Source organism: Vigna radiata, unplaced genomic scaffold (assembly GCF_000741045.1).
Source record: "Vigna radiata var. radiata cultivar VC1973A unplaced genomic scaffold, Vradiata_ver6 scaffold_278, whole genome shotgun sequence".
Classification (NCBI taxonomy): Eukaryota; Viridiplantae; Streptophyta; class Magnoliopsida; order Fabales; family Fabaceae; genus Vigna; species Vigna radiata.
In genome coordinates, this window is record NW_014543803.1 from 285,254 (window position 1) to 293,494 (window position 8,241).

Below are 8,241 nucleotides of genomic sequence, written 5' to 3' on the forward strand. Positions count from 1 at the left end.
AATCATCAAGATTAAGGCAATATCATTCATGTTTTCCTGTGAACAATGCATACAATAATAAAAACTCTGGAGCTCAATACCTCACACAACATGCTTCCTCACAAGATTCATTCATACACCCTGCTTAGCATCATAACCACAATCATAATTCATCACACATATATTTCACTGGATATTCACATACAACGCAACTCAATTGTCATCCACATCAAATAATCATCAAATAGTTCCATCATGCACATCAGTCAGTCAAACATTTTAAGAAAAGTATTAAGCCAAGCATACATAGAAAATATAATGCAACCTATTCTAAGTATTTAAATGCAAAGATAAGAGAGACAATCTAGGTTATCTCCTAGTAGCGCTTGTTTAACGTCCCGAGCCTAACCCAAACCTGTTTAGCACTTGTCAGTAAGTGCAATTCCTTCCAACACCCATCAGTAGGTGTGCCTTCCTGGAATCCTTCAGTGGATTTCAAAATTTTTAGCATCCCTCAGTAGATGCTGCCCAAAAATTGTTCCGAAAATTAAAAAATTACATGTTCCAATGAAAGTAAAAAGAAACGAAAATAACTGAAAATGAAAATTGTTCGTTGATGAGTCGATATTTTATTGAATTTCAATTATTCTAGTTGCAAGCACATTACATTATAATTGGAAAGAATTGCTGAATTTGTTTTCCTTTATTTAGAAGAACATGGTTAACGCTTTTTTGCAATTAAAGCTCATTCTCGCCAAATGTGCTCGTTTTACATTCAAAGTTTACTATAACATGCAAGGTGCTTTTATTCCAAGATTCTCGTTGTTCAATTTCTTTAGCATAGAATGCATGGATAAGAAGTTGCCGCTAGGTTGTTCTTTTTGGTGACTTATTTTTTTTGTTGTTTTTAATTTAATTTTAACCTTCACTTTAATGTTGTGTAGTCTGTTTGATTGTGTTAATTTAATTGTAATGTTAGCTTAGGTTAGTTGGGTTGGTCATCAATAAAATTACTTTGCTTCCCTGAGACTTTTGAACTTTAATTTCCTTACTGCTGCTTTGATTCTGCTTAATATTTAATCTGTTGTCTACCTGCGATTAGGTATACACGTAGTTGCTTAATCGGTGTTTATTCTTTGCTTAGTTGATTAGACTGTATGGTGGATGACTAATTAAATTTGTGCATTGCATTCGCTTAGTCTGTAATTTTGAATACTGAATTAGCCTTCGCCTCGTTGGGTGATTTGTGTCGGATCTGTATTAGAGTAGTGTATACTTGTCGTTGATCTGTGATTGGAAGCAAAGTAATTGAGTTAATGACCGACCGCTTTTATTCTGTATTTGATTCCATTTTTATGTTTCTGTCCGCATTTCATTTTTACATTTTTGTTTGCATCCGTCTTTTAATTTAATTCATCCGCATTCACAATCCTTTCACAAACCCCCCCTCCCCCACTTCGTGTTTGACCTGATTCTCGAACCACAGTTTGGTCCTTTAGAGACGACCTAGGAGACACTTCCTAGCTATACTGAATTTCTCATATGCAATTAAATTTGTATGGGCCGCGACACCCATCAAATTTTGGCGCGTGTTGTGTTTTGTCTTGTGTTGTGAGTGTGATGTTCTATTTTGTGTGTGTGTTATTGTGTGTGCGTGTCGCATGTTTATTTGTGTTGTGTTGAGTTTTAGGGTGTTTAGTTAGTCTTGTTTCGGTTTATTTCTTTTAGTAGTTTTTGTGTGTTTAGGTATTTATCATTTTGTTATTCTGTGCATTTAGTTGTTGTTTCTGGAAATTCCAAAGTCTGTAAATAGTGGTTTTCCTCTATATTATGCTTTTGTATGTTTGGTATAATCCTTGCTTGAAGTGGAAGTCCAGGTTTGAGACATGTTTTGCACGAGAATAGAGGAGATGGCAAATTTTGGAGACTTGATGTGTGAGCCGATCAAGAGGCTTCCCAAGTTCCATGGGCTGGCACATGAAAATGCACACAAGCACCTCAAGGAGTTTAGTTGGGTGTGCTCATCCATGAGGCCTACTGGTGTTTCAGAGGAGAAAGTAAGGATGAAAGTGTTTCCAATGTCTCTTCAAGGTGCAACAAAAGACTGGTTCCTAGATCAACAGTATCGTACTTTTGATAGCTGGCAGGAAACACAGCAAGGATTCCTCAACAAGTTCTTCCCAGCAGCAAAGGTAAGCAGCATTAGGAAGGAGATTACTGCCATTGCGCAGTTTCAAGAAGAAAGCCTGGCGGAATATTGGGAGCTATTCAATGGGCTTTGCTCAGCTTGTCCGAATCACCAGATCCTTGAGCATTTGCTCTTGCTTTACTTCTATGAAAGGCTCCTAGGCAATGAAAGGATATTTGTGGATGTAGCTGATGGTGGGTCTTTTCTGCACATAACTCCAACAGAGGCAAGGAAGCTATTATGCAAGCTGACTGGTGAAAATCCAATTGAGGTAGCAAGGGAAGAACCTAAGCAGGTTTACTCTGAACTTGAAATCCCTATTCATGTATCTAAGGTTCAAGAAAATTTTAATGCTTTTGAATTGGTAAAACTTGAACCCATTAAGGCTGTTCTAGATTCTGATATTGACATGCATGTGCACACTCATGTTCTGGATTCATTACTCCCTACAGAGCACATTGTCATACCTGATGTTCATTATCCTTGCACTGATCTTGAGTTATATGATTGCCCTAAGGATGCAGTTGCTCATTCTACTGTTATTGGTGAGATGAATCATGAATCAACATAGGTTTTCTCTAAACTTGAATTCCTACTTGCTTTGCCTGAGATGTTTATGCATTCAAATATTCTTGATTCTGCTACAGATTCACATGTTAGTGTTGATTTTGATATAGAAACTGCGAAAACTGAAGATGCTTTAGACTTAGGATTAAATTTTGATCTTTCACAGTTTTCCAGAAAATTTTAAATGTAGTTGTGAAGCTGGTTCTTGCTCTATTTGTGTTGAAATCAATTCTGTGATTCAACCAGCTTCCAACTTTATGATAGGTGATACTAACTGTGAGTCTGATGAAAATGTTGAGGAACAGGCAAATATAAGAAACACCTTTGAGATAGGTAGACCACTTTCATCTTCCACCACTTTAGCCACATCCAAGGAGGTGGAAGTAAGCATACCTAAGATTGGTTCTATTGTTGATGATTATGCTATTGATGGGTATGTTGATGATTATGATGTTGATGAGCATGCTTTTGATTTCCACTCTTTGCATGATGAGAACCACTTTTTGCCATCTTGTTTGAATGATTATTCTCCATGCACTGAACATGAATCTGAGCCTGTTGTTGATATTGTTTCTACATGTGAAATTGATTCATGTTCTGAGAGTATATATGAGGTTCAACATGTTACACTGAGATTGGGTGTTATACCTCTACATGCTATTTCTGTAGAACCACATTGCACTAACCATGTTGCAGGAGGTACACATGAGTTTGATCAACAAACACCCATGGTGGAAGACAAGGGTGCCAACATACACAACATTTTGAAGATTAATAGGCACCAGCTGAATCCGCTCATCAACAATCACTTCTTAGATCCAGCTGTAGAGGACATCTCCCTGCTTGATCAAATCTAGAGACTGAAGCAGTTCCTCCTCAACACTTCTTGGTTGAATACCATGGTGGAAGACATCTCCCTGAAAGTCCAAAATTGGCAACTGCCACCATGATCAGGGGAGTTTCCCTTTTCCCTTCTCCTATTTTCCTCACTTTTATTGCACTTGTCCATGATCTGTTGACTGTTCTGAATTCTGATCTTATGCTTGTGACACATTGAGGACACTGTGTAGTTCAAGTGTGGTCTATTGGGGGAGATTCTGATTTTTCTTTGATTAGTTTATGTTTTCTGCGTTAAATTTTTTGTTTTCTAGGTAGTTTTTGTTGTTTCTTGTGTACAGTTTTGCATGTTTCTCTTGATTTATGGACTTTGTTTAGGTTGTAGACTTGTCTTTCATTTTATTGATACTCTTATTAGTCTAAATTCTTGCTTTTCTTTGCTTGGAAGATGATTATGATGTATGAGAGGTTGAATTGATTGTCACAAACATACCCTGTGTGAGATTTGAGCCACTTTATGTTCTTCCTTGTGTGATATGTCTCATGATTGCTTGCACATATGCCTTGGCTTGACTCTGTTGATAATTCTTGATTAATATGCATGTTTGGAAGTGATAAAGGCAGTTTTGTTGTTAAGCCTCTCTAGCCAGATGAGCCTACCTTGTTGTGATCCTTTGATAGCCCTTTGAGCCTTTACTTTCCCCATTTCTTTGTTTTGAAGCTCATACACTAGCCCTAAGTGAAAAACCATGATTACCTGAACCTTAGGGAATCTTGGAGCTTTGGAATTGTTTTGGGAATAAGTGTGGTCTCTTGGGATATTCAGATGAATTGGTTAGTTGGCTCCTCTTCTTGTTTTGTTTTGTAAATATGTTGTGTATCTTGTCTCTTAGAGTTGTGTTTTGAAAAGAGAGAAAAGAAAAGAGACAAGATGAAAAAAAAAGAAAGAAAAAAAAAATACAGAAAAATGAGAAAATTTTAAAAAAAATAATATTTGTGAATAAAGGAGTCAAGAAGAGGATTGGATTAGAGGTTTTGGGTGTGATTTGACTGTGTTTTCACTTATTCCTCATTGCTCCTTTATTTCTTTTGGTTTGCAGCTTCTCATCCATATTTATCCTCCCTTTTCCTTGGCCCCATTACATCTATATAAAGACCTTTTGATTTGAACATGCATATGTTTTGAGTGTTGATATTAGAGGCTTGCCAAGTCTGTTTGTGTTTGTTTTCTTGAGTGCATTGAGTTGACACTGTTTACCTTAGACACTTGAGAGAAACACCGATAGTGCATCTGTGAGGTTCTGTTGCTTTTGATTCACCTCTTGAACTGATTGATTATTTTGCCATGGTTGGAATTGCTTGGATGACTTCATGAGTATCTGTTTTCTTTGATTCTGTGCAGATACTGTCTACTACTTTTCCTTGTCCATATTTCTTGAGGACTGTAATTATGTCTGCTGAGTCTCTGTCAATTCCCTGATGTCCGTTGAACTGTTCCCTGTTTTGCGTCTTGATTTTGCCCAGGAGTGCAAAAGACTAAGTGTGGTCTATTTTGATGAGTCGATATTTTATTGATTTCACTTAGTTTATTCTGCTAGAATTAATCAGGGAATTGTGCTTAATTGTCCGGTATTTTCCCGTTTTTCCTAATTATGCTTAATTTGACCGGAAATTCTAATTTTAATTAATTTGAATTTTCTGAGCTAATTATTTGCATTATTATTTTCAGGGAAAATTTGGGAAACACAATTTGGGACATTTGGAGGAGACAAAATAATTCAAGACTCTCCCATAAATGTTTTAGAATTAGTTGTATTTTAATTTAGAAGTTTAGTTTTTTTTTTTAGACAAACTTTTAAACATTGGGCCAATTTTTGGCAAAATAGTTTGAGCCTAAATAGGAAACATGACATGGCACCTAGGGTTTTTCAAAGAAAGTGGACCCCACCTTATTAAGAATGACTTACGGTCCTAGGAATCAAATGGACCAGCCGTCACATTGCAATGCATGGAGGTCTCTATCTCGGCATTTTTACAAAGTTGCCGCCACACATTAGACTTCAATTTTTTTTGGTTGGGAACGTGTTCTCAGGGAGTTTTTCTTTTCTTTGAACCATGTTTACACTCTAGGAATTTGGCTGAAGCATGTTTATTTTGCTACATTTAATACGCTGAATGAAGGGAGTTTCAACATATTTTTTAAGTGAATTATTTTTCAGCATTTTATGATTACAACTTTATGCACTTGGATCATTTACCTTGGGAAGAGCACGTTTTAGTTTTAATTGCTGGAGAATGAAACAGAGAGATGCATTTACTTTATTATTATAGTGAAGAAACGATGATTGAGTTAGTGGTGCAGGTGATGAATAAATTTCTTTTAGAAAAAAATATCTTTGCTTTTAGAATAGGTGTAATGGTAATTGTAGCTGGGAGAGGAAGGCACATGCGGTGCGCATAGGGGCTGATTCAAAAAATTGATCATTGGGTAGCAGTAGGTGTGCACATGGGTTGCGTCACTTGGGAGAAGAACTCGGTAAATTTTTGCTGGAGTAGAAAACGTTGAATGAGCTTTTGGAGCGGTGCATATTTTCTTTTCTTTTTTTTTCCTAGAACCATGCTGAACATTCTTAGTCAATTGATTTTCAATTATTCTAGTTGCAAGCACATTACATTTTAATTGGAAAGAATTGCTGAATTTGTTTTCCTTTATTTAGAAGAACATGGTTAACGCTTTTTTGCAATTAAAGCTCATTCTTGCCAAATGTGCTTGTTTTACATTGAAATTTTACTATAACATGCAAGGTGCTTTTATTCCAAGACTCTCGTTGTTCAATTTCTTTAGCATAGAATGCATGGATAAGAAATTGCCGCTAGGTTGTTTTTTTTTGGTGACTTATTTTTTTTGTTGTTTTTAATTTAATTTTAACCTTCACTTTAATGTTGTCTAGTCTATTTGATTGTGTTAATTTAATTGTGATGCTAGCTTAGGTTAGTTGGGTTGGTCATTGATGGGTGTCGCAGCCCATACAAATTTAATTGCATATGAGAAATGCAGTATAGCTAGGAAGTGACTCCTAGGTCGTCTCTCAAGGACCAATTTTGCGGTTCAGAATCGAGTCTAACACGAAGTGGGGGGGAGGGGTTTGAAAAGGTTTCACCATGCACGAAAATGAAATTAAAACAATAAAAACGAAACTGCTATAGTAAATACGAAAATTCACGCTGGAACGGGACAACTCTGACCTTTGCTCAATGTTTTACCCAGAACATTTTCTACAGAGCTCTAAATGAGATGAGGTTTTTTTTCCTGGAAAGTAGACTCAATTATCTTTCATGTGATATATAAAACGTAGCATTTGGACCTCTGGTGTGGTTGCAGTAATNTTTTTAAAATCGAGTCCAGAGAGTGAAAATGCTAAACCAAATACTAGACTAAACAAATATCTAAACACAGTTAAAACTATTAAATTGCAACACTAATTNAAGAAATTNAAATGCTCATAATCACAAAACACATCATCANGACAAAGATGCTAAAAGAAAAGAAAAATTGGTAAGCACATGACAAATGGGAAATCGGAGATGACAATAAGTAAAAGGCACAACGTATGCACCTCCAAACCAATGAATCAACTTTTCATTCCTTGCTGGCCGTGAACGTCACCCTTCCAAACAATGAAGCAGCGTGCTCTTTTTCCAAGCCAACAATGCTTCCATTTCAACTAAAAATGAGCTTAAAANTAAATGTAAATGTTGGGCAGCTATTCCCCATCGTACTATCACTTTCTCCAAGCAAATTTCTTCTCTCAACATCACCACCGTACACCATGTATTTAATCCCATCTAATCACCTCTTCAATCTTAAATAAATAAAAGAAAAGAACCTAGATATACCTACAACTACCTACCGCCACACATCCTATTCCATCTAATCTAATTCCAATTTCATCTACTAATAAAAAGAAAATCTTTAAATGAGTAAACCACTGCACCATGTCCCATCACCAAATACTCTCACATAATCTACTCTTTAAATTATGAAAGCAAAATAAAACTAGCACATGCCTTGCTGCAGCTCCAAGTACCGTGGACAACATCACTTAATCCCATCTCATCAATTCTTCACTTTAAAATGAAATGAAAGCAAGCACACATCTAATCANCGGTCCCACCATTCATGCAATGAAGTTATGAAATAAATAGAAAAGCAAATGGAAATTGTAAAATGAAATTAGCATTGCAGCGTAAATTCTTCAAGCATAAACATAGAATTTCTAAACCATCATTCAAGCAAAGCCTAAAAAAAAAATTCCAAAAGTGAGAGCTAATGTAGACTCCCTGCAAATGGACGTGACTGCACCCTTTCTTCTATTCATCCATCATCAAAAATGCCAAAAAGAAACGCTCAGCCAAGTATATAAAAAACAAAAATAACGNCTGCCCTCAATCATCCATAATCAAAATAAAAAGCCATGGTTCAAAGGAATTTGCAATGTAAAAAAAAACGTTCCAACTCACTGAATATCCAAAATGCCGAGAATGAGAGTCTAGCCAAAAGTGACGGCTCCTCTCCCTTTTTTTTCTAGGATCAAGTGTCTCAAAAATTAGGGTGGGGTCCACCCAACCCTAGGGTGCCATGTGTCTATTTTTTATTATTGGGCTCAACA